General features: G+C 34.1%; 1 long non-coding RNA gene across 6 annotated transcripts; it reads right to left on the bottom strand.

The window, feature by feature from the left end:
* Positions 1 to 13,825: 13,825 nt before the first annotated feature.
* Positions 13,826 to 17,475, bottom strand: LOC110010469 (uncharacterized). Of its 6 annotated transcripts, XR_016318874.1 has the most exons (7): positions 17,208 to 17,475; positions 16,294 to 16,397; positions 15,883 to 15,938; positions 15,356 to 15,445; positions 15,101 to 15,176; positions 14,311 to 14,486; positions 13,826 to 14,133 (listed from the first exon to the last, which is right to left on the bottom strand). It is a non-coding gene; the product is annotated as an uncharacterized LOC110010469 (long non-coding RNA). The 6 variants fall into 6 exon arrangements; XR_016318872.1 differs by lacking the exon at positions 13,826 to 14,133 and having other exon boundaries at positions 14,237 to 14,486; XR_016318873.1 differs by lacking the exons at positions 13,826 to 14,133; positions 15,883 to 15,938 and having other exon boundaries at positions 14,237 to 14,486.
* Positions 17,476 to 27,476: the final 10,001 nt, after the last annotated feature.

Here is a 27,476-nt window from a genome sequence, read left to right on the forward strand (position 1 = left end):
CTTTTGAATTTTTATTAAATCAAAAATTTGAATTTTTGACGGTATGGGCCGTAAATAGTGAACAATTTTAATTTGAGTTCAAGTTTTGCAAATTAGGCCCAAGCCCAAATATAATGTCGAAATTTTGAATCGAGAACAATTAAATTTTTGAGTAATAATATGAAAGTCCAGCAATTAATCTATTATGTATATATATAAACCAATTATCCTAAAAATCAAATATGATTACTAACTATATTTTTATTTTTTTTATTTAGTTAATGGAGGAAATGTTATGAAACCTAATTATATAATTAAAATAAATTGAACCGGACCCGAAACTCAGATTGATTTTTAGAAAACCACACGAATAATCCGAAAACCAAGTGAAAAACCTGCAAACTGGGCAAGAACCGAGCCAAATCATTGAAATTAGACCAAACCGGTTCGAATCGAACCGGAATGGTCTAGAAGCCCAAGATTTTTTCTTTTTTTTATTTTTTCTTTTTTCTTTTTTTTCTTTTCCCTTCTCCTTCCTTGCGGGAGCGCCAGCACGCAACTTCCTCCTCCTCCTCCTTCCCTCCCCGTTTCCGGCCACCAGAGTCGATCGACCTCATCTCCTCGCCGTCACGTCACCACCGTAGCTGCTCAGATCTCCCTTCCCCTCTCTCCTTCGATCCTGGTGAGCGTAGCAGCCGCAGGAGGGCGGCGATTTCGCTCGACCATGAAATGGCCTCTTCAACTCAGTTTTTCCGGCGATCCCAAGCCACGAGCCAGGCGCGGTCGACTTCCTTTCCTCTACTATTTCTGTTTTATGGCTTCACTCTCGAGTGATTTTGCCGGGATCAAAAAAAAAATCCAAAGAAGCGCGACTGGTCGAAGGTTTAAAGGCGGATTCCAACCAAACGAGGCACATTCAGTTCAAACTGGTCATATAGTCGAGGTCCTGGCATAATTTCGAGCATTTTGGTATGCGAATCGTAAATTTCTGGGCAAAAATCGATTCTCCGGCCACCGTGGATGGCGGCGATGGCGGCAGTCCGGCGAGACACCAAAGGACAGAATTTTCCTCTCTTCGAGAGGATCGTGGAATTGTCGCCCAAATTTCAATCGGTATGCCCTAAGACTCAATTCTCAATTTTTGTATAAATTCTGAATTAGTTAATTAATGAATTTAATTGAGTAATTAAATAGATTAAATTGAATAATAAGAAATGAGATTATTGGGGTAGCTTAAATATATTTAGAACATTTATAGTCTTTTGTGAATAAATTATATTGGTTAGTGTGCTGTAATTGCGATAGCGAATATGACTAATGAACTCATTAAGGATTTTAGAATAACGTATTTGCAAATTAGTTTAGAACATTGTCAAATAAGATTACATAAACCATAATTATAATTAGGAGGTTTAATATTGAGATAAGAATTCCTAACTTATATTGATGTAAGCTAATCTAGGAGTTTTAATAAATATTGGTAGGAGAGGTTATAATCTAAGGCTTAGACAAGTATATAGTTAGAGGACAATTAATAATATCATTAGAACTTGTTGGAGGTTATTATAATTTGAAAATTTATTTGGTGAACGTCGACAAAGGAGGATGGGACTTAAATTGTTGATTGCCCGACGGATGGGCTGTGTGTATTGATTGGTAAATATATAATAATATTGTGATATTTAAACAGGTGGATAGTCCAATTTTTAGGGGAGGTGCTGCCGAAATTTCGATAGAACTTAGACTAGTTTTAATTAACAATATAATTAATAAGTTTATTTAGATAAATTCTATAATTTGATCCATAATAAATAAAGTACTCTAATTATTTATTTATTATCATTATTATTCATTTAAGTATACCATTATTTATTTATTTATTTTCATTATTATTGTTTATTATTATTATTATTTATTTTATTGTTGTTGTTTATTGTTAACACTATTTACTTATTTATTTGCATTTGATTTTGGATGCCTAATTGTGCATCGCATTACGATGTTTAATTGATTAATACGCTTGCATTTAATTGCAATGTTTGATTAATTGTGTTGTGATAATGCTATGCTTTGTGTGTGTGGAATTGGGATGAAGTGGGTCACCATGGGTTTATGAGACCGTTACCGTTATATGGATCCTGATTACCGTTACCGTTATATACCGTTACTGTTATATGGATCCATTACCGTTAGCCGGGTAAATGGGAGATCGGCGCCCCCGTGTGCACCTACCATTACCGTTACCGTTAACCACGGGTTGGCTTCTCGTCGTTGCGCACCGGACAGTCTAGATTTGATTGTAGCCCGCAGGGTGGCCTCCTGTTGTGAGCGCTTGATGATCTAGATTGGATGGAGACCACCGGGTTGCCTCCTGTTGGTATGAAAAAGAAAAGAGAGAATGGAAAAACAATGAGAGGACTGGTCAAGTGAGGATTAGACCGGTCAGCCAGTATGGGGGATCGGCTCCCTGGTGCACACGTGAGAGGATGGGCCATGTGGGAGGACGGCTCATCGGGGGTTCGGTGACTCCACTGACTAATTTCCACGTGATGTGATTATATGAAGATGTTAATAATTGTGAGTGCTGGTGATATGCCATTTGTGTGACTGGCTGTGTGAGCATATAACTAGTCGGATGACTAGATTGATATATTCATACATTTGTGTGAATGCGTGTGTTGTGCAATAATTATTATTCATTAATAAACTCACATCTCTTGTTTAAATCTTCCAGGAAGTAGCATTTTCTAAATCCCAGCTATAACTCTGCTCCTTCACTGTTAAAAAGAGATTCTTTAATTTTAATGTTGATATATTAAGTAGATAAATGTCTGAAGACTTATCTGTATACATCTGTTAGTGAACTCCGCAGTTGTAGAATTTGTGTGCAATTAGTCGTGTATTAACATAGACGACATAATTATGTGAGCCCATATTAAAAATATGATGTATTGTTAATTGGGCCCGAACTGTGGAAATGTTGTAATTGATAAATTTGGGCCGAAATTTAATAGAATCTTAAGGTTTATTTTTCTATAATTATAGGCTGAATGTTTTAAATATGATATTGAGATAATAGTTATTAGTGATTCAGGCTTACTACGGGCCTCGGGGGCCTTAAGCTTACCTGGGCCCTAGTGCCGGTCCGGCCCATGGAAACGGGTCGTGACAAATACACTATACCAAATAAGTATAATATATTAATATTTCAAATAAATAATCAATCATTTAGAATAAATCATGAACAGAAAATAAAAAAATACTTAATTTTTTATTTCAATATAATTAGTTAAATTATCAAAAATTATCATCACTATTGAAAAATGCATTAATAATGTGCGTGCATTTTTTGATGCAAGTCATACTATACATGACTTTTGCTATTGCATACCTTGGTGAAATGCATTAAGAATGCATATCTTAGCATTGCAGCTTTTTCAACATATCTTAATGAGATATAATTTTCTGATGCATTTCACGGTTATTTTATTATACAATTTTATTATTTTTGAATGATGTTATAAAAGATTATTTCATCTTTTAATACTGCTTCGTACATTGTGCGGGTTTTAACACTAGTATGTGTATATATACATATATATAAAGAAATGATATGTGTAATGCATCGTTTACGTTTATATTTATTTGAAAATAAATTAAATTAAATTAAATTAAACTATGTTAAATATAATTGATTAATATGACATTAGATAATTAATTATATATTAAATAATAATTTATATAACTTTCTAATGATTTGAATGTATTACATAATTTATGGGTTTTAATGATATAGTGAGTTATTATTCTATATTAATTTTAAAATAAATTATTTGAAATCAAATAAAATAATTATTTATTTATTTATTAAATTAGATTATGTTAATTACAATGGTAGGCAATTAATAATATGATAAGGTGATGATTTATACAACTTTTAATTGTTTAAAATAGATTACTTATTCATTGGATTTGAATGATATAAGGAGTTATTTTTTATATTAATTCTAAAATGAATTAAATTAATGAATTCTACCACTTTTCGTTTTATTTTTTTTTTATTCATCTCTATAAATTTTAATATTTTCAATCCGTATTTCTGATTATGTCTATTTAGTAATTTACAACTTATAATAAAAAAACCAATGGCTATATATTTTTTTTCCATCGATCTATCTTTGTGCACTATCAATTCTAATTAAGATGTAATGAATTTACCAATTTATCCTATTATATAAATATAGTATAAATGCATAGTATAGATATCATTGTCTTTTTTAATTCGAGAGAACTCTTCTTTAAAAAAATTGATTTGCATATTAAACACATATAAATTATATACTTCATGAAACGAATTTCTTTGAAAGCGTACTTGTCCCTTGTCTCGGAAAATAGACTATTATGAACCAAACAAGGCCGATATTTTGAATTTAAATAATTATTTTTAATTCAAACATTTTATTATCTCTAAAAATGAATGGAATAAAGAGTTGACATCTCTGAAAAGGCCAATGAACTTGAATGTTTCAAAGTGAAACAGTTGTGAGTGACATATTGATTTATTCTATTACTAACTTGTAAGCAAAAACCACAATAAATATTTTGTCTGTATACAAATGAATAACAAAGAATCTGAGATGGGATAGCGATAGGCTGCGCTGTCATTGAATCTGATAACCTTCAGAAAGAGAAAACTAGGTTATAGAAATGGCATCTTGTTTTGCATTAAGATTTAATGTAATCCAATGTGCTTATTGCTTAATTAATAAAAACCTGTGATTAAAACTACAAAACCTCAACCTTTAATGGTTTAGAGCAACTTTATAAGACCTACGGTTTAAGATCACAGTATAATATATGCTTCCACCATATTTAAGTTATGGCAAGAATATAATTAAAGAATAATAAAAAGGTTACCCAATGGAGATGAGGCGCTAGATCCCTTAAGCAATATTTAAGGTTCAAACTCTGACATTATGGATGGAAAAAATTTGATTAGGAAGGTTCGATTGGTTGGCTGTACCTAGGGGGTGGCCAAAATCCGATTTTTCGGAACCAGAACTATTGGTTCCGAATCAGTGGGAACCGGAACCGAAATTGAAATCGGTTCGAACCATTTCGATTTCGGTTCCACCAGTTTTGGAACCGTGAACCAGCGGTTCCAGCTCCAGTCGGAATCAACGGTTCTAGTTGCTTCTGAAACCGGCTGGAACTGTCCGAAACCGGCTAGAATCGGTTCAAAACCGGCGAAAAATCGGTTGAAGAACAGATCGGAACCGTCGATTTTGGAATCGTTGAGGAACTGAAACTGGAACCGAAACCATTCGGTTCCAAACCGTAATCAAAACCGTTAATTTTCGGTTCGGTTCCGGAACCGAAACCGGCCGTTCCGGAACCGTGGCCACCCCCAGCTGTACCTGGATGGTTTCAACAGAAAAAAAGAGGTTAAATGAGAAAATAATATTGGACTTGAATGTAATTAAATAACTGTGAAAGAATTAAGTAAGTAAAATACTGTTGTGGCAAGACTTTTAATTAAAAGATAATAGAAGGATTAAAAAACATTTTAGGATAAAAATGTAATTAATGATATCCAAAGGTTATCATATATCTAAGGGCAGAAATGTAAAAACATTGTTCTTTTCCCATGCCCTATAAATATACATAATAAAAATTTGCTTTTACCTTATGGTAGTATATTTATGATGTAAAAAATCAAAGAAATTGATATTAACTAAGTTGATAATTTTCTATCTACTGTTGTACATCTTCTATTTATTTATGACACTTAATAGTAATCAGTACAAACTAAAATTGTTTTATTTATTAAATTAATGGCTGTGTAAATAAAAATCTTTCTAAAATAATTTTAAAAATTAAATAACTAGTTCTATAAACAATATATTAGTTGTTAGATAAACATTGACCTTCTGTGATAAACCAAATTCTTATCAAAATTGTAGGAAATAAAAGCAAAAATTTTTGGTAATTTTTATTTTAATTATATGATTTTTCAAAGGTTGAGATAAGACTTATATCACGATCCATTACTTTGGACCAGACTGCCACTAAGACCTGAGTAGACTTAAAGTCACTAAAGCCTCGTAGTAAATCAAGTACATACCAAACAATTTCTTGTTCAATGGCCTTAGCCCAAAAATCAACTATCAAATATTAAAAGTTAAAATTTCAATTAAATTTTTTAAATGAAAAATTTTTGAAATTTAATTTTTAGGTTATTTCAGCTTACCTAAACCCGGTATATAGATGCATATGAAAAAATCTATATAATGAGCCAATGCATGAGTTTTCAAAAAAAAAAAAATATTATTGTTTTTTTTTTCTCTCGAGTGAATGGTCAAAAATACGTTTATTCAAACTAAAAATTACTTCCTCCCTTTCATTACTTTAGGCAAAATTTTTAATTTGAATATTTCATTTATATGGCAAACTTAATTGAAATGGATTTTGCCTAAAATATAAAGTCCATTTTGCCCTTTTTGTTGGTTCTTACATTAATTGTATATATGTTTCTATATAGTCTATTTCTAATTTATTTTTTATGTTAATTCACTCATTTATTGATATGTTGAAAAAAAAAATTTCAGTTTAACTAATTTTTTAATCTTTATTGAAAAAAAAAAAAAAAAAAGCCTAAAGTAACAAGCGAGAGGGATTATTTCTGATTGGTGTATGGATATAGACAAATCTTTCCTGATCAGTTGACTGTCACCCTTAGTAAATGACTTTTCATTTTGTGTGGTCGAAGGAAAACACTATACCTTCTGCCTCTCGGCTATAACTGTAAAAGTAAAAAGTTTATATTCCAAAAAGCTCAAAATATAAATTAACCCCTTAACTTTATAATTTTAATTTTTTAGTACTCTAAACTATGTAAATCATCTATTATGTATTTTAACTTGTAAATTTGATAATATTATATACTTTTTGACACTAATATTAATATTTTTTAGAGTTTTTTGACTTTTATCTATAAATATCAATTTGTTATGTAATTAACATGACTTTTTAAAATAATAATTTTTATAAATTTTAATTTTTTAATGAATGTTTAATTAATTTAAATTTACAAATTGAAGAGTTAAATAAAATGCATTTAAAAATTAAAATATTTAATAAATATAATTAAAATATTTGATATATTAAAATAAAAATAAAAATAATAAAGTTTAAACGTGAATATACTTGAATTTATGCATTCGGCGGTTTAATTTACAGTCTGGTAAAGTTGTAATTTAGCCACCATTATAAACTTCTCTCCAACCTTGTGAAAACGCGTGAAATAGAAACGCCCTGATGTGTAAAAAACAGTTGTTGGTTGGCGTATGAAGTCAAAAAGAGATCTTTTTTTTTTTCTTCTTCTTTATTTGCAGACTTGCCATATTCATTGGCGTGGGCCCATCCCATCAACACCAACTACAGTTGCATCTGCACTCGCATTTAGATTGTTCTACAAGCATCTAAAAAATCAGAAAGTGCGAGAGATGGAAGTTTATTCATTCTTCATACTTTCTTTCCTTTTAAAAAAAATTCTCTACAAATTTCCTGCTGTTTCGATGGATTAGCGTGTAAAAGCAGAGCACAATAACCATTCTTAACTCAAAATGAATACATTTATTTATTTAATTTAAAATAAATAATAAAGAAAAATATGTGTATAGTACTAATTAATTAACATCTGATCCAAAAAAACAAAAAACAACCGCTCGTTTCTAATATCTATCTCTCTTGATTGAAAATTCTGAGATTCGATCAATTAAGTTAATTGAGCAAACCTGCTGCGAAACGAGATAATGGAAGCAAACCCAATATTATAACCACCTTCACTTGACCTCTTTGATCTCTGTAACTGACTAATTTCCATTTCCATTTCTACCATTATTAATCATTCTTGATCTCTTGACACCACCTGCTGTCATCTCCCTTTCTGTTCTGAGAGTAGTGCAAGTATGTAATAAATGATATTTAATGGCATCAATACAATATGCCTATGCTTCATGTGACTTGGTTATAATTAGTTGTGGTACCCGCGAGATGCTGCGGGCGACCGTTCTTGCAGTTAACGAAGTTGTACAGTAAATGATTATATAAATTTAAACTATATTTACAATAATTTATATGATGTTTTTCATGCATACGCAAGATTTAAGCTGCTTACCTTACCTATCAATTTCAATGGAGCAAGCTATTAACTGAATGCCACAACCTTCTTTCTTATTCATTGCATCACTGAGTTGGATAAGCTTCACAAGAAATTTTGTTGACTCTAAAGTCGAGATTTAAAATGCATATTGTTGTGGGGTCCCTCCGACACATGAGACCCACACACATTTGAAAAGAAAAAAAAAATATAAAACACGTTTTTTGTTTTGGTGGCAGTCAAAGAGAGACTGCCGAACAAAGAAGAAAAAAAAAGCACGTTCATTTTGTTATTCAAAGGACGGTGCCAAAGAAAGAAAGAAAAAAAGAAAAGTGGACGCGTGATTAACGCGTCCACTGCGTCCCCTTCTCCTATAAAAAGGAGAAGGTTTTCCTTCATTAAGGTGTACAAAAACAAAATATATAGAATAGGAACACACTATTGAGTGTAGAAAATTTTAGAAAGGGGTTCCTAAAATTGGGAAAGAGAGAAAATAGTGAGGATTAAAATTTTGGGGTGTTTTTGTTAAACACTTAGAGTACCACTATTTTTGTAATCTCTTTTGTACCTACTATTTTTAGTAGAAGAATTATTCGGAGTTTTTGTCCCGTGGATGTAGCCCATAACAGTTGAAGGGTGAACCACGTAAATCTCGGTGTTCTTATTTTTTCATCTGGCATTTACGGTAATTATTTAATTTTCACAGTGATTATTATTTTTAGTGGATTCGATCGTCAATATTCAATATTTAATTATTGGAGGTATATGTGGTAATAGTAATTTTATTTTACTTTTACCACCGGTATTTTTTGAGGGCCCCACTCGAGATCAGTTAGAATCGCAATAACTGGTATCAGAGCATTTGGTTGGTAAATACTGTCAAAATTACTATTCACGTGAATAGTGAATTTTGTGAATAGTGAATTTTTGTTAGATTCAGAATTCGACATGGCAAACGATGGGGCAATTATCAAATTGATAAATTCAAATTATTCAATGTGGAAATCCAGAATGGAGGGCTACCTCAATTGCAAAGATCTGTACAATCCAATTGAAGGTGACAATGCAAAGCTAGAAGAAATGAAAGAAAGGCGGTAGGAGAAATTAAAAAAGCAGACATTGGGTACAATACGCTAATGGATAGATGCTAGCCTGTACAACCATGTGAGAAATGAAAAAGATCCCCAAGTTCTCTGGAAGAAATTAGAGAATATGTACGAGGCAACAAATACTCAAGGAAAAGTCTTCATGATGCGTAAAGTCATGAACTTGAAGCTGTCAGAGGGACGATCAATTACACAACACCTGAACGATTTTGAAGGACTCGTAACTGAGTTAGCAGTTAGCGGTATGTCCTTAGAAAACGAGATGCAAGCATGCCTACTGTTGGGATCTCTACCGGATAGCTGGGATATTCTTGTGGTATCATTGAGTAACTCAGCTCCAAATGGTGTGGTAACGATGTCTATGGTAAAGAATAGACTACTTAATGAAGAACTACAAAGAAGAGATGTTGCCAGTACCAGTTCACAAGCCCTTGTCACAGAAAATAGGGGCCGGAGCAAGAGTAGAGATCCAAGACATGTAAAGTCAGGTGGTAGATCCAAGTCCAGAGAGATGAGAAAATGTTACCATTGCGGTAAGGAGGGTCATCTCCAAAGAAATTGTCGTTTACTCAAACAGGATAATGCAGACCGAAGACAGGAGAATGATAAAAATACATCTGCTACAGTCTCAGGAGAAGATGGTGAGGTGACTTTAGTCACTCATGATGCAGATTGCTGTCATGTTGGAGATGCAGATACCGAGTGGATAGTAGACTCTAGTGCTTCATACCACTGTGTTCCAAAAAGGGAATATTTTTCCACTTATAAAGCAGGAGACTTTGGCACCATTAAAATGGGAAATAATAGTGTCTCGCAAGTAGTGGGAATCGGTGATATCTGCATAAAGACAAGTGTCGGGTGCACATTAACACTTAAAAATGTGAGACATATTCCCGATCTTCGGTTGAACCTGTTATCTGTGAGCGTACTGGACAAGGAAGGCTATTACCATCATACAGGTGGCGGTAATTGGAAACTCACCAAAGGGTCTTTGGTGGTGGCGAGAGGAAAATTATGTTGCTCGTTATATAAGACGCATGCAATAATATGTGCGGAACAACTAAATACAGTTGTAGATGATGCTTCACCAAATTTGTGGCATAGGGGGCTGGCGCACGTTAGTGAGAAATGGTTGAATATGTTGGCTAAGAAGTCCCTCATACCATTAGTCAAAGGTAAAATAAACCCTTGTGATTATTGTTTATTTGGGAAGCAACATCGGGTCTCATTTTTGAAAAGCTCTAGAAGGAGAGACAACAAGTTGGAGTTGGTACACTCTGACTTATGTGGTCCCATGGAGTAGAATCACTTGGAGGAAGTAGGTATTTTCTTACCTTCATTGATGATTTCTCACGGAAGACATGGATATATTTGTTGCGCACAAAAGACCAAGTATTCAAGCACTTTCAGTAATTCCATGCGATGGTGGAAAGGGAGACTGGAGTGGCATTGAAGTGTTTGCGTACGGATAATGGTGGTGAGTATATCTATAAGGAGTTTAGAGATTATTGTAGTCAGCACGGTATCAGGCATAAAAAGACAGTTCCTGGTACACTTCAACACAATGGCGTTGCTGAACGGATGAATCACACCATTATTGAAAGAGTCAGATCCATGCTCAAAATGACCAACTTACCTAAGCCATTTTGAGGAGAAGCTGTCAATACTGCTGTCTACCTAATCAACCGACTACCTTCAGCACCATTGGATTTTGATATCCCAGATAAGATCTGGACAGGTAGAAATATTTCATACTCTCACCTAAGGGTATTTGGCTGCAAGGCATTCATGCATGTTCCAAAGGAGCAGAGATCAAAGCTTGATGACAAGTCAGTTCCTTGCACTTTTGTTGGTTATGGAGACGAAGAGTTTGCCTATAGGTTATGGGACCCAGTGAAAAAGAAAGTTGTCAGGAGCCGAGACGTAGTATTCCACGAGAATGAGATCGTGGTAGATACAACTTGTGAAGAATCCACAAGTGATGGTGTTATTGATATTACACCAGGAAGCATTCCTACAGGTGGTGCCACAGGAGGAGGAATGCCAGAATCAGAACGAGAAGAAGAAAAGCTAGTCATAGGGGATCAAGAGACAATTGTAGATGATAATGATGTAGAGAGTGTTGAGCAAGGGGAGCCAGAGAACCCCATTACACCAAAAGGAGTTGAACCTCAGTTAAGAAGGTCAACTAGAGAGCGCCAACCATCTACAAGGTACTCTAGTTCTGATTACATTTTGATTACTGATGAGGGGGAGCCAGAGAGCTTCAAAGATGTGCAATCTTGCAAAGATAGAGATTGCTGGACAAAGGCCATGCAAGAAGAGATGAATTCTTTGAAAAAGAATGACACGTATGAGCTGGTGAAACTTCCAAAAGGGAAGAGAACACTCAAGAACAAATGGGTGTACAAATTAAAGAAAGATGATGGCAACCTACTGAGATACAAAGCTCGATTGGTCGTTAAAGGCTTTACTCAAAAGAAAGGTATTGACTTTGATGAGATTTTTTCACCAGTTGAGAAAATGAGTTCTATTCGAGTTGTAATAGGTCTTGTAGCCAATTTGAATCTTGAGTTGGAGCAGCTTGATGTAAAGACCGCATTCTTGCATGGGGATTTAGAGGAAGAAATCTATATGGAACAACTAGAAGGTTTCAAGGTCAAGGGAAAAGAGGACATGGTTTGTCACTTGAAGAAGAGCTTGTACAGGTTGAAACAAGCACCGCGACAATGGTATAAAATGTTTGATTCTTTCATGGTGAATCAAGGATACAAAAGGACAGATGTAGATCCTTGTGTATATGTTCAGAAATTCTCTGGTGGTAAATTTATCATCCTTCTCTTATATGTTGATGATATGCTAATCATTGGACCAGATTAACACATGATTAGCAAGTTAAAGAGTGATTTGTCAAAAGCATTTGACATGAAGGATTTGGGATCAGCAAGGCGAATTCTCGGAATGGAGATTATTCGAGATAAAAAATCCTGCAGGTTATGGTTATCGCAGGAAAAATATATTGAACGAGTTCTAGAGAGGTTCAATATAAAAATGCTAAACCAGTTAGCACTCCGCTTGCCGCTCACTTCAAGTTGAGTAAGAAATCCTACCCATCAACAGAGAAAGAAAAAGGAGAGATGTCAAATGTTCCATATTCTTCAGCAGTCGAAAGTTTGATGTACGCAATGGTGTGTACGAGACCAGATATCGCTCATGCAATTGGCATGGTGAGCCGATTTCTGTCAAATCCCCAGAAGACACATTGGGAAGCAGTGAAGTGGATCTTCAGATACCTGAGAGGAACTTCAAAGTTATGTTTAATTTTTGGAGGTGAAAAGGCTGCACTTGTTGGTTACACAGATGCAGATATGGCCGGTGATCTTGATGAAAGAAAATCTACATCAGGATACCTATTTACATTCTCAGGGGGAGCTATTTCATGGCAGTCAAGATTACAAAAATGTGTTTCGTTATCAACGACCGAAGCAGAGTACGTTGCAGCAACAGAAGCAGGAAAGGAAACGCTTTGGTTAAAACGATTTTTTCAAGAATTGGGTGTGCAGCAGGAAGAATATATAGTTTATTGTGATAGTCAAAGTACGTTAAACTTGAGCAAAAATACTATGTATCATGCACGGACGAAGCGCATTGATGTAAGATATCATTGGCTTAGACTTGCCATTGAAGAGAAGCAGTTTCAGTTGCGAAAGATCCACACAGATAGAAATGCCGCAGATATATTAACAAAGATCATTCCGAAGGAGAAGTTCGAGCTATGTGTCAAAGCAGCAGGGATGGAGAGTCCCACCATGTAGTCGGGAGGGGGAGAATTGTTGTGGGGTCCCTCCAACATGTGGAAACCACACACATTTGAAAAGAAAAAAAAAATATAAAACACGTTTTTTGTTTTGGTGGCAGTCAAAGAGAGATCGCCGAACAAAGAAGCAAAAAAAAAGCACGTTCATTTTGTTATTCAAAGGACGGTGCCAAAGAAAGAAAGAAAAAAAGGAAAAGTTGACGCGTGATTAACGCGTCCACTGCCTCCCCTTCTCCTATAAAAAGGAGAAGGTTTTCCTTCATTAAGGTGTACAAAAACAAAATATATAGAATAGGAATACACTATTGAGTGTAGAAAATTTTAAAAAAAAGTTTCTAAAATTAGAAAAGAGAGAAAATAGTGAGAATTAAAATTTTGGGGTGTTTTTATTACACACTTAGAGTACCACTATTTTTGTAATCTCTTTTGTACCTACTATTTTTAGTAAAAGAATTATTCGAAATTTTTGTCCCGTGGACGTAGCCCATAACAATTGAAGGGTGAACCACATAAATCTCGGCGTTCTTATTTTTTCATCTGGCATTTACGATAATTATTTAATTTTTACCGTGATTATTATTTTTAGTAGATTCAATCGTCAATTTTCAATATTTAATTATTGGAGATATATGTGGTATTAGTAATTTTATTTTACTTTTACCACCGGTATTTTTCACGGACCCCACTCGGATCAGTTAGAATCCCAACACATATAAGCCTGAAAACACTCCAAAACCTTTCCACATTTTTATTTTTGTCACAAGTAAGAATTTTGTTGTAAGAGTTTTGCAGTTATGAGCAGCACAAAATGTTTCCAACTGCATCAAATTAACTAAATTAATTGAATGAGTTAATTTATGCATAATATGCTCAAGAGGATGGCACGCCATAAGGTCGGCTCACCTTCTCTTTAGAGCCAGCGCTTCTAGCAACATAGCAACCCATTGATTTTGCAAATTGCCCAACAATTTGACCAACTGCACCAGATGCTGCTGATACATAAACAAGCTCTCATTTCTTAGGAGAGCAAACCTCATAAAAACCAGCATAGGCAGTCATAGCAGGCATTCCTAAGAAGCACAAAATCGCAACAATAAGCATGTAGGATTGCTAGAAAATCCCCATTTTCCATGCATCAAAAGTTTAAATGTTCCAAATGCTTTAACGAACACATTATTTCAAATCCTAATTTCATGTTCCTGACCAGTAGCAATAAAAGTATTGTTACGAAAACAAAACAAACTGACCTAAAATTCCAGTATAGTAGGAAAGAGGCAGATCAGTATGTTCGATTTTAATTAAAAGCTGTGGCTATACAAAGAGGCTATATTTTTCTCATCCAGTAAAACCCCAAGCAAAGTTTCCTTTCTTGTAATTTGGATCTGTAGAATCCAAAACTTTGACCACTCCATCCATTAATAAGCTGCATAATTTAAAACACCAAGTTACAAGAACAATCTTATCTTCAATTGAAAAACCAACAAAAGCAAAACAAAATGGGAAATTAGAAATCAATTTCAGCATTTTCTGTAAACCTTGATTCTGTAAACTCTCAAAGAAAAGAGAAATGGAAAGAAATTTCAGAAACTCCATCCAAACCAACCCTCAAAAAATAAAAAAAATAAATAAAGGAAACAGAGACAAAGGAAAGAAAACACACAAAGTGGGTATTGTATCGTGAGAATCACTGACCTTTCCAGGCTCAAAGGAAAAAACAAAGGTAGGGGTATTAGATCACAAGTATTAGATCTAGTAATTAGGATTTCATTGGATTTGAATGAAATCCATAACAAATTATAAAGGCTTAAACCTGATGGATTTCAAATAACTTTAAAACATGTCATTTGAAATATACTTTACACTTTAAAATCCTGAAAATTCAAATTAAATTCAAGAATTCAAACATCACATTAAAATACTTCTTAATTAGTACTCTCATTAAGAAGATTATTGTTCTTATTTTTTTCTATTTCTTTTTCTTTTTGAAATATTCAGTGCTAAACACTTCCACCTAATCAGAACAGCCTTCTGACATACCTCTTGACTTTGCTTCCACCATTGGCATTTCCACCATTGGCATTAGCAGTGCTAGATCCTGAAATATTTTTTAAGGCTTGCATTTTGCAGAAACATATGGAGGTTATTGAGCATGCATAAGCTTGAAAAGCATAGCTAATATTTTAGACTTTTGAAGAGATACAGAGAGTGTAAAAGAGAAGAGGAAGAGAGTAAAATCTATTTGAACCTCCATAAAAATAATGTTGAACAGAGAATGTCCTAAAAGAAAATTACCTCATATAGCAAACAAGAAATGTACATCAAGATCTTGGCTTAATAAAATGGTGGTAGCATGTATCAAAGGGAAATGCATACATCTACTCCCTGCAGCAAAAAAGTAGAAAAAGTAAATGAAAAAGAATATAAGGTGAATGCCTACAAAATTTTGGAAGCTGTTGATCATATGATGTCAAGTCTTTTCTTTCAAAAAAACAGAAATAAGTAAAAATAAATAAATCTGCAGCTAAAAATATATAAGAATACAAACTGCATAACAGAATCCATACAATTTGTTATTCCTAGAGTATTAGCGCAAGTGTAAGAGCAGTCAGCTTTGTTAAAGAATAATTTGAAAATACTTGGCATATAGGAATTTAATTTAAAAAAAAGCTGGGTCAATCAAAATACTTTTACACTTTAAAATCCTAAATTCGAATTAAATTCAAGAATTCAAACATCACATTAAAATACTTCTATCAATCATCATATACTATCCAAAAATTTGAAAATTCAAGAATTTATAAAGATTTGAAGAACTTTACTTGCATAGCTCCATTGCAGAATCCAAGGCTTCAAAAAAATATTTCAGGATCTAGATCTGCTAATGCCAATGGTGGAAGCAAAGTCAAGAGGTATGTCAGAGTGCTTGTGATTGGGTTGGGAGGGGGGGGGGGGGGGGGGAGGGATGGAGTTTTAGCACTGAATATTTCAAAAAAATATGACAATTAGATGAGATCACTTGAGTCGTATAAATTAACAGTAAAATTTTAATTGTTAACATTTGAGAAAATATTAATATCTTATGCAACATATAATAGGCAGTTGCAGATCTAGAAATAAAATTTTTTAAGGTCAACATATATGTATCTAAAAGGAAATTTTTTAGTCATATGACCACATATAAGGATCACAAGACAAGTAAACATTCTTGACCAAAACTGCATCTTTAGTACCTTCTGCAATCTTGAGCCTCATAGAAGAAGTGACACTGAATACAATTCCATCAGAAGCTCTTGTTTTTGAGTTGCATTTCCAAGTTGGCATGCATGCTCAATAACTACAGGAAATTAAGACAGAGAAAAAAAAAAAGCAATAATATCATTGGACCAGACATGAGCTTTGGCTAGTTTCCAAATCCAGTATGTTGTAGCATCATGCCCATGAGTGAAAACACGTTTATTGCTGGGTGAGGAAGGTGTTGGAGGAAGTGAAAGCTCAATAGCTATTCGCCTCAATGTACCAGATCAATTATAGAAAAAAACTATCCTTGAGGCATAAGCTTTTCTCCCTGGTAAGGAGTTCATCTTGTCAATAAAAGGTAAAAATATGCCATGGTAATCAAGCATAAATAGCATCTTTTCCTTAATTGCCTGTATCAAGAATTAAAGCAGACTTAGAAAGGTACAATTCTTCACCAGGAGCTAATCCATGTTCATTTCCCAATATATAATTTTTTCTCATAGGAGTCATCCAATTATATAAGGATCTAGAGATAACAGAACCAGGAGATGTCATACAAAACAAAAGTACTTGTGTTTAATAAGAGACAGATTGCCATTTTACTGCAAGTCCAATTTGCTTTAAAAAAATGTAAGCAAATCAGCAACAACACTTGGGAAGTAAGCTAAATTATTAAGGTTTAATACTTTAAATCAATCACCAAGTCACATCACATTAGCGTGTGCAAGAACATGGGATGTGGAACAGATTTAACATTTTGACCAGAAAAGCAAATCAAAAGGAAAAGGAGGAGCAAAAGAAGGAGAAGAAGAAGGCAAGTTTATCAAATATATACTTCGTCGGATTTGCAACTATGGGAATACCAATCTGTACATGTAATATGTAAGAATCTGCAGAGATCACATACCTTTTCTACGCTCATTCCATTGAGCTCATGCTCTATTAAATCCATTGTGAGTGCCGATTCAGGAGGATCATATACAGAATGGGTCTAGTTTACTACGAATTGGAAATTCATGTGGAATAGAACACAATCTAAGAATTCACAAAATAAAATTAGTGAAAGTGCAACCTTTAAAAATCAAGAATAGAATACGGTGCCAAATGTTACTTTCAAAAGCTCAATGTTCACTGGATTGACACCAGCCAAAGCCTGTTGTGCAAACTTGTTATCACGCAACTGTTTTCGTCGAAAATCCCCGGAGGACCCGAAAACATCCTTTTTGTTATTTTTAATAAAATATTTTTATTTTGGATGCGGTGCCGATAAATCGGTCTTATAAACAATTTTGAGTCGCCATCCATTGTTTAGGCAATGAGACCGTTTTTATAAAAATGACTCTATTTTGAACCCAATTTTGTTTCAAGGCCAAATTATTTCAAAAAGACTGGTCAGACGCACCAATGCTATTTTGGATAAGGAATTGGGTACGCCGGCCCGTTGGAAGCCGACGCCCGGAAAACCGGCGTCTATTAACCTATGATTTCTAATTTATTTTAATTAGAAAAGCCAAATTATTTATTTACTTAAACCCAACCCAAATGAATCGGACCGAGTTCCTATTTGAAAAATTATTTAATCGTCCCAATCAAATCTAATTATCACATAGCAATTATTCAAATCAAAGCAATTAAACCAAATAAATAAAAGACCCGCTCTTGTCTTATAGTTCAAGGCGGGTAACAAACCAAATATAAAATAAATCGAATAAATAAAAGATCCAATTCAACATTAAATCCAAAAATCAAAATCATGCATGATTATTATTTAGTATCTAAATCACAATTTATTTTTATTTTTATTTTTATTTTAATTTCATTTTTGCATTCAACCAAAAATTGTAAAATCCATAAAAATAAATATACAAGATTATTTTTTAGTATTCTAAACTTAATTAAACTGTGATCTGTTCATATTTGGGCATTCTCAGATTTATTAAAGAAATTAGATTTTATTTTTGTGCAAAATTTATATATTTTTTTTATTATTTCTGGAAAAATCTGGACGAACAGTTACTGTTCATTGAATTTCTGGAAAAATTTCGATGAACAGTATCTGTTCATGGATGAACAGTTACTGTTAATCGATGAACAATTACTGTTCATCGATGAACAGACACTATTCATGCCCAGAATTCTACTATTCATGCCCAGAATTCATTTTTAAATGATTTTTTTACATCATTTCTTGTTTAAATGTGATTTAAGGACATATAAAATGGCCAAATATGAACAGAATACAATTTAAAGAAGCTTAAATTACTAAAACCATAAAAATATGTAAAAAAACACAAAAATATGTGAAAAATACAAAAATATAAAAAAAATACAAAAATGTTAAGAAAATTACCTAATCCTCAGATTGAGGATTGTAAATGGATCAAGATCTCCAGAAGCTTTTTTTTCTTCAAGGATTGAAGTGTTCCTTTTTTATTTTTTGATTTTTTTCTCTCTTTTTATGGTTTGATTCACCTAAAATTGATATCTAATGCCAATTTCTCTTCAAATCAACTCATAAGAATTTTTTGGAGAGAAATGTGACAGCACAATATATTTTTTTAGGATTTTTGCCGTTTTTGAAGTTGTGAAGTTGTGTTAAAATTGTGAGAAAGAGATGTATTTATAGAGTTAGGTTAGGAAACGCAGCTACTGTAGCACGGACACTGTAGCACGGACACTATAGCACGGCTACTGTAGCATTGACCCATTCATTTTGCAATCCTCATGTCCTCATCGGATCAGGCGGGACATAAAAAACACGTGTCAACAGTTTGCACCCCCACTTTAGCATTAATTGCATAAACAATTAATGTTAAAGTGGTCCATTGACGCGCCTTCAATCTGGTAATCATCTTCAAAGCTCGGTTTGATTAGCTTTGAAGACACCTCCGAAGCTCAGTCTGATTGGCTCGAAGGATTCTGGGTTGACTTGATCATTTGGTCACCTTCTCAGCTCAGTTTGATCGGCAACTCCAAAACTCGGTCTGATTGGCTTTTAAGTCTCCTCCGAAGCTCGGTTTGATTGGCTTAAAGGATTTGAATTAACATGAAGGCTCCAGTCGGACTATATCGGCGTTCTGAGCGTCAGCGGTCATCTGATCACGTCCAAGGTTCATCTTCAAAGCTCGGTTTGATTGGCTTTGAAGACACCTCCGAAGCTCGGTCTGATTGGCTCGAAGGATTCTGGGTTGACTTGATCATTTGGTCACCTTCTCAGCTCAGTTTGATCGGCAAGTCCAAAACTCGGTCTGATTGGCTTTGAAGTCTCCTCCGAAGCTCGGTTTGATTGGCTTAAAGGATTTGAATTAACATGAAGGCTCTAGTCGGACTATATCGGCGTTCTGAGCGTCAGCGGTCATCTGATCACGTCCAAGGTTCATCTCCAAAGCTCGGTTTAATCGGCTTTAGAGGATTTGATGGTGTCCAAAGCTCGGTGTAATCAGCTTTGTTGTTCACCTCTTCAGCTCAGTGTAATCGGCTTTAGAGGGTTTGGTTGTATCCAAAGCACAGTGTAATCGACTTTGTCCACCTCCTCAGCTCGGTGTAGTCGGCTTTGGAGTGTTTGGTTGTGTAACGTCCCATTTTTCTATTGAATTGAGTCGTTGCTTAGAGTCGAGTCGGGCTGATCCAAAACCCGATTCGAGCTGTTAGAGTCCAGAGTGGGGTAGAATGGGAGGTAATTGAAATAAGGAAAAGAAGTGGACTTACTTGAAGGAAACAAAAAGATCAAAGTATAAGGATTAGGACTTGCTTGCACTAAAGTATAAAGTTGAGATATTAAGTTGTACCATTTTGACACTTAAGGTACCATTTGGTAATTTTCACATAAAAATCATGATATTTTGGAGATGTACCCGTGAGTTCCATTTCATTTTCATTTCTTCATCCTTATCTTCATCTTCTTCCTCTACTTTCCTCTTCCACCTTCCTTTCTCCATCACTTTTAATGGTAATGAAGATTTTAATGGGAGTTAAGCATTAATTCAACTTCTATTCTATCCAAGTAAGTAAACCTTCTTGAATTTCATAATTGAATCATTTGGTGATATTTTTAGATGATTCATAAGAATTCTTATGTATAGGAGAAGTGAGCTCAAAGGTAGAAGGAAGCTAAAAAGAAGAATTCAAGCTTTTTGGAGTGAAGTTGTGCTATCTCTTTTAATTTAATTCATTTCCTTGCATGATAATTTGTGTGATGTGTTGAAATGAGGAGATATGTTGTTTAATGTTGAGAAAGATGACTGAAAATGGTGAAAAAGCATGAGATGAAATGAATAAATGAAGTAAATATTGAGTTTATGCTGAAACAAGTTTTGCTGGAAAAAGAACCAGTAACTTTATCTTGATTTTGACCCTTTTTAATGATGGAATTAGGAAGTGTCATAGAAGAGTTATTTGAATCACCCATGGGTTTTTGAATCACCCAAATCGGAGTTGTAAACTGAGAGATATGACCAAAATAGTACAGACTGCGCAGGCTGGAAAACACGACGCGCGCTCGCGAATTTCATTGCGTGCTCACGAATTTGGCCTGTGAACTCTCTGACTCTCATTTTGCACTTCTCGCGCTCGTGACTTTCATTGCGCGCTTGCGACTTTGGCCTGTAAACTCACTAACCCTCATATGTACTTCTCGCGCTCGCGACTTTGCATGGCGCGCTCGCGAATTGTGTTCTGATGCTCTTTTGGACTTCATTTTCAATGCAATTGTATTCCTTTGCTCAACTTGTATGCCTCCAATCATTTTAAAACAAAAAGACAACATGAGAACATGGATCAAACCAACATGCAAGCATGCAAATGATGTGAAACTAACATGACACAAGTTGCCCGCTTGGCAAGGCTATCAGCATACAAGTAAGCAGTAAGGTTTATGAAATTATGAAGCAGTTAATTTCATGACACAAGCATGCAAATGATGACATAATCATGTGAAAATAACATGACACAAGCATGCAAATTATGACACAATTACTATGCATTTGTTTTATCTATTGACATACCATTAATATGCTCCATTGAGGTTAGGTAGAAACCATGTAGATAAGGCTATGTCGCGACATAGGATAGCAGATCTGCGCCTCATACAGTTTGGTACCCCGGCTACAGACCGTTGAGTGGATATGATTATATGGGCCATAGCAGCCAAGCATATAGTTTCATCCAGTTTCATACAGTTTTTCTTATCACTTCGGTTTCACTATAACCTTATGGAGCCATACAGATATCTTGACATAACATTGCATGAATCATACAGTATAATAAACAGCAAGAAAGATCATCAAGGTAAAATGAAAGTATCATGATATGTGTGCTTACATTCCATATGTGAGTACATGTTTATTTCTACATATGTATGTGCTTATATGTTTCTTTATTCGTTGCGATATTCACTGAGTTTTAATAAAAGTTGCAGAATTTATACAGCATAAAGAACATCAGGTAAGATCATGAAAGTATAATGCTATATATGCTTACAAGTTTAATTATTTAATTCTTAAGGAGCCATACAGTTATGAGATGTTATTAATCATAACTTATATGATGTGACTAAAAGTGCATAAGTCATACAACATAATGAACAGCAAGTAAAACAATGAAAATATATTGTTATGTATTCTTACATGTTTATTGATTTCATTCATACAACATAATGAACAACAGGTAAGATCATGATAGTATCATGATATGTGTGATTAAAGGTTCATGTAAAGGAATTATGAGATAATTAGAATTCAATTATTTATGTTATGAATTAGAAGTTTATTCTTCGCTATAAAGATACATTTATGTTGAAATTTACTAATGCTATGATTATCAATGCTTTTATGAACTTTGTATTTTAAGTAAGTTGCCATCGCATGTTGTTAAGTATGTGAATTATGAGCACCACTGAGTTTTATACTCAGCGCATCGATTTTTATCATGCGTAGGTTGAAGATCGCGGTTGCTACTTGAAGACTTGAAGAGTACTATCAAAGCAGAAGTGATTAATTTGGGAGTAGTAGATTGAGAGTTATATAATTAAGAATTATGGCATGTATTAAGATTTATGGCATGTATAATTATTACATTTGTTAAAGCTTATGTAATTGGAAATATAAGTGAAGCATGTAATTATTTTGGTGTAAGTATTTCGAGATAAGAATAATACTGATGAAATGAGTGAATATGAAATATTTTAACATAGTTGGTATGATTAGGTCATGAAGACTTGATATAGATCATGAATGCAATTAATTGCTGGATATTAAATGCTATTGAGGATTTATATAGTTATGAAAAGATATATAAAGTGTTATTGTGTTGTGATGATTATTTGGAGATATTGGAAGTTTGGAGTTTAATTGGGAGTGTTTTGTATTCATATTTAGCATACAGGATGATATCAGCATGACAAGACATAAGTTCAACCAGATTGTAGCGTTTCGGCTCGGTTCATTCGGGTTAACGGGTGGACCGGAAGGGATGTTACAGGTTGTGTCCAAAGCACAGTGTAATCGGCTTTGTCCACCTCCTCAGCTCAATGTAATCGGCTTTGGAGTGTTTGGTTGTGTCCAAAGCACAGTGTAATCCGCTTTGTCCACCTCTTCAGCTCGGTGTAATCGGCTTTGGAGTGTTTGATTGTGTCCAAAGCTCGGTGTAATTAGCTTTGTTGTTCACCTTTTCAGCTCAGTGTAATCGGCTTTAGAGGATTTGATTGTGTCCAAAGCATAGTGTAATCGGCTTTGGAGTGTTTGGTTGTGTCCAAAGCACAGTGTAATCGGCTTTGTCCACCTCCTCAGCTCGGTGTAATCGGCTTTAGAGGATTTGATTATGTCCAAAGCACAGTGTAATCGGCTTTGGAGGATTTGATTGTGTCCAAAGCACAGTGTAATCGGCTTTGTCCACCTCCTCAGCTCGGTGTAATCGGCTTTGGAGTGTTTGGTTGTGTCCAAAGCACAGTGTAATCGGCTTTGTCCACCTCCTCAGCTCGGTGTAATAGGCTTTAGAGGATTTGATTGTGTCCAAAGCGCAGTGTAATCGGCTTTGTCCACCTCCTCAGCTCGGTGTAATCGGCTTTGGAATGTTTGATTGTGTCCAAAGCACAGTGTAATCGGCTTTGTCCACCGATGTAATCGGCTTTAGAGGATTTGATTGTGTCCAAAGCACAGTGTAATCAGCTTTGTCCACCTCCTCAGCTCGGTGTAATCGGCTTTAGAGGATTTGGTTGTGTCCAAAGCACAGTGTAATCGGCTTTGTCCACCTCCTCAGCTCGGTGTAATCGACTTTGGAGGATTTGATTGTGTCCAAAGCACAGTGTAATCGGCTTTGGAGGATTTGATTGTGTCCAAAGCACAGCGTAATCGTCTTTGTCCACCTCCTCAGCTCGGTGTAATCGGCTTTGGAGTGTTTGGTTGTGTCCAAAGCACAGTGTAATCGGCTTTGTCCACCTCCTCAGCTCGGTGTAATTGGCTTTGGAGTGTTTGATGATCCTACCACAGTGGTGACTGCTGCGGCTTTCTTTTTTTTTTTTTTTTTTTTTTTTTTTTGCATTTGAGAGGGCTATGAGCTCCCAATTATTGTATCCCTCTTTCTTTTTTCTTTTTTTTTTTTAATGAATAATTCCACTGGTTCCCTTTTGACTGAATCATGTTTTCTGCATATAAAATAACAAAGAACAACAACAAATATTTTCTTTCGAAACTATTTGTTGGATTAGCACTTTGGGCCTCCTGCCCTCGGATTCAAGAAATCAAAGCACATTAAAGCGGATTATTTAATTAGGGACTGAAATTTACACATTTTTTTTTTTGAAAAGATAGGATGATCTGCAATATTCAAAAAGAGATAAAATACGCAACTCCCTCATGTATAAAAACATCTTTTAATTTTTTAAAAATTTTTTCATTTTTTATTTTTTTATTTTTAATTTTTTTTATTTGTTTTTGAAAAGATAGGGTGATATGCAATATTCAAAAAGAGGTAAAATATGCAACTCCCTCATGTATAAAAATATTTTTTATTTTTTATTTTATTTTTATTTTTATTTTTATTTTTCATATTTTTTTTATTATTTTTTTTTTTTTTTTCAAATTGTATTCCTATAATCACTTTAAAACAAAAACAACACGAGCAAACGCAATATGTATACATAACAAAATTTGACCGCTTTGCGAGGCTATCAATTCCTCCGCACTTAGCTCTTTGCTTGTCCCTAAGCAAAACATTCATCTTCTTTTTTTTTTTTTTTTTAGAACTGCATGTTGATCATGTTTATTTTTACTCGTTGATTTAGACTTCTTAAGTAATCCACCAAAAACAAGAGATTTGACGTGTTTTATGAACCAGGTAGTATAAATGAATATGACATTTAAAATTGTTAATATAGCTATACAAAAATCTAAATGATACAAAATCTAGTCATTTAAAATATGAGATAGGCAATCCTCATTCCTTAGAATGCAAAATAGGAAGTACTTAGGACAATTTTAGCACACATGCATTGTTTCTTATCTAAAGGTATTTTTACGTAACCTATTTCTTTTTCACAAAGTGGTTGCATTTTATGCTCCATACCACATTTTTCATTCTTCTTCTTCTTCTTCTTCTTTTATAGAGAGATGTGGGAATGTAAATAGTAAGTGGTTGCATTTTATGCTCCGTACCACTTTGTTTTTAGAACGGATTTCCATTATTCCCTCTTGTCACTTTTTTTTTTTTTAAAATACCTTCATCCTTTATTGACTCGAAACATACAAGTATTATGGCTTTAGTTTCTCTTTCCTTCCTATTCTTTATTTAAGTCAGGATTCATGCTTCTCTAAAGTCAAAAATAATGTCTAGATGGTTAATTAAAAATTAACATTTGCTAAAGAAAAATTTTGCTGTCATATCTTAGCCCCTAAGTTCATATAAGCATTTAAATCTCTTAATCATGGTATATTATTAAAGACTTCTATTTCAACACGCAAAATATAAACAAATCAAAGGCAAAGAAGTTGACCCTTTTTAATTGTCAAATTTTTTTTTTTTTTTTGTCAATTTTTTTATAAGTGAAATGAAATGAAAATATATAGGTCTTTTCCACACTTGAAAAACAAAAACATAAAATGCACATGCATAAAACACACAAGAAATTAAAAAAAATGAAAAAAAACACAGGACAGAAAATCCCTAGGCCTCCCGAACCTGAAGGTGACAGAGTGAATTTTATTTTTTTTATTTTATTTTTATTTTTATTTTTATTTTTATTTTTTGGAAATATTTCATCTACTTCCGTTCCATACGTGCTTGGTTTGCCTGGATCATGTGCAGTTGTTGTCCCATATCAAAAACTGTGATCTGCAAATTCTCCTGTGATTGCTGTAAGGCATCCATTTTAAAAATTGCTTCCATGACTCCTCTTCTTCTTCTTCTGCTTGAGAAGACGATTTGACTGGTGTTTTGCCTTTCCTCTGTCTTTGCACTTGCACATAGGATGAGAAATGCAAATCTAATGTGCTAATAATTAGTATGGCAATGAGATCTTTTTTTTTTTTTTTTGACGACTGGACCTAAAATTCGATATGAATAACATGGCAATGATTTACTTTGTACTCAAACATTTCCGGCATTATCTATCGTCGACCATTCCTTTTGGATTTTATAGTCGGCTATTTTCTCTCAAGTCCCTAATTTTTGCCTTGGAATAAAAGAATTTCCAAGTGGGATTTTTCTTATTATTATTTTTTTTTTTTTGTTTTTGCGTCCTTACTTTTTGCCTTGGAACAAATGGTCCCAAGCAGGATCTTATTTTGACTAATTACAAAAATTTTTTTCTTTTCTTTTTTTTTTTTTTTTTTGGAATCTCACACTTATTTTCAAATAATGCGGGAAATATGAAAATTCAAAGGAATCTCAACCCCTTTATAACTCCTTTTTCTTTTGGGTATCATAAATGATTGCATTATGTTATTCAAAACGAATTAGAAGTCCACTCTCAAAATCAAGATCAAACATCCATACCGAAAATTAACTCTTATTAATGCATGGCTAAAACAAAAATATTACGTGATGCACGAATATCACAGCATATGTACAATTTATAACACATAGAGATTGGGAGTTAGAAAATGCATGCCTTCCAACCTTATCTCTTCCACACACGAATTCCATTGGCAATAATTCTGAAATCTGTTTCCTAGAATTTGATTTAATCTCGACAACCAGCAGGGCGTTTTGAGATTGACAATATAAGCTCTCGAAATAAATGCGACAGAATAACAGCAAACAAATTCAGGTTTTCCTTAGGGAAAGTGACTAAGGCTTTTAACTACATGCATGGGCTTCAGTCCATTGGGCTTTACAAGGTCTGGGTTCCGCAAACAGGATTCGGGCTTTTTCATTAGCCAGTATTTGACGCACCTTCAAGGTACTAGGCTTGTGGTTGGTAAAATTGCTAATTCTCAGATAGATATGTCTAAAACGCATGGTTTAAGCTGGATCTACCTTCAAAGTTAACAACAGTACCGATGGGTAATTTCGGGTAGAAAGTGATAAGAAGAGAGAAATGCAGTATGAATGCAAGTTCCTAGAAAGAAAAAGGAAAGCGAATAAACATATACGAACGATTAAAGAACTTTCCAACGGCTTTCTAATCAATTTTTATTTTAGAAAATGTAGATTTTAGAGTCAATTCCTAATTGCAACCACTTAGTTCTTAAAAATAACCGGATGCAAATCCCCAGTGAAGTCGCCAATCTATTTTCATCGAAAATCCCCCCGAAAGACCCGAAAACATCCTTTTTGTTATTTTTGATAAAATATTTTTATTTTGGATGCGGTGACGATAAATCGGTCTTATAAACAATTTTGAGTCGCCACCCATTATTTAGGCAATAGAACCGTTTTTATAAAAATGACTCCATTTTGAACCCAATTTTGTTTCAAGGGCAAATTATTTCAAAAAGACTGGTCAAACACACCAATGCCATTCTGGGTAAGGGAATTGGGTACGCCGGCCCGTTGGAAGCCGACGCCCGGAAAACCGGCCTCTATTAACCTATGATTTTTAATTTATTTTAATTAGAAAAGCCAAATTATTTATTTACTTAAACCCAACCCAAATGAATCGGACCGAGTTCCTATTTGGAAAATTATTTAATCGTCCCAATCAAATCTAATTATCACATAGCAATTATTCAAATCAAAGCAA

Source organism: Jatropha curcas, chromosome 11 (assembly GCF_041381405.1).
Source record: "Jatropha curcas cultivar XTBG-Jc1 chromosome 11, XTBG_Jcur_1.0, whole genome shotgun sequence".
NCBI lineage: Eukaryota > Viridiplantae > Streptophyta > Magnoliopsida > Malpighiales > Euphorbiaceae > Jatropha > Jatropha curcas.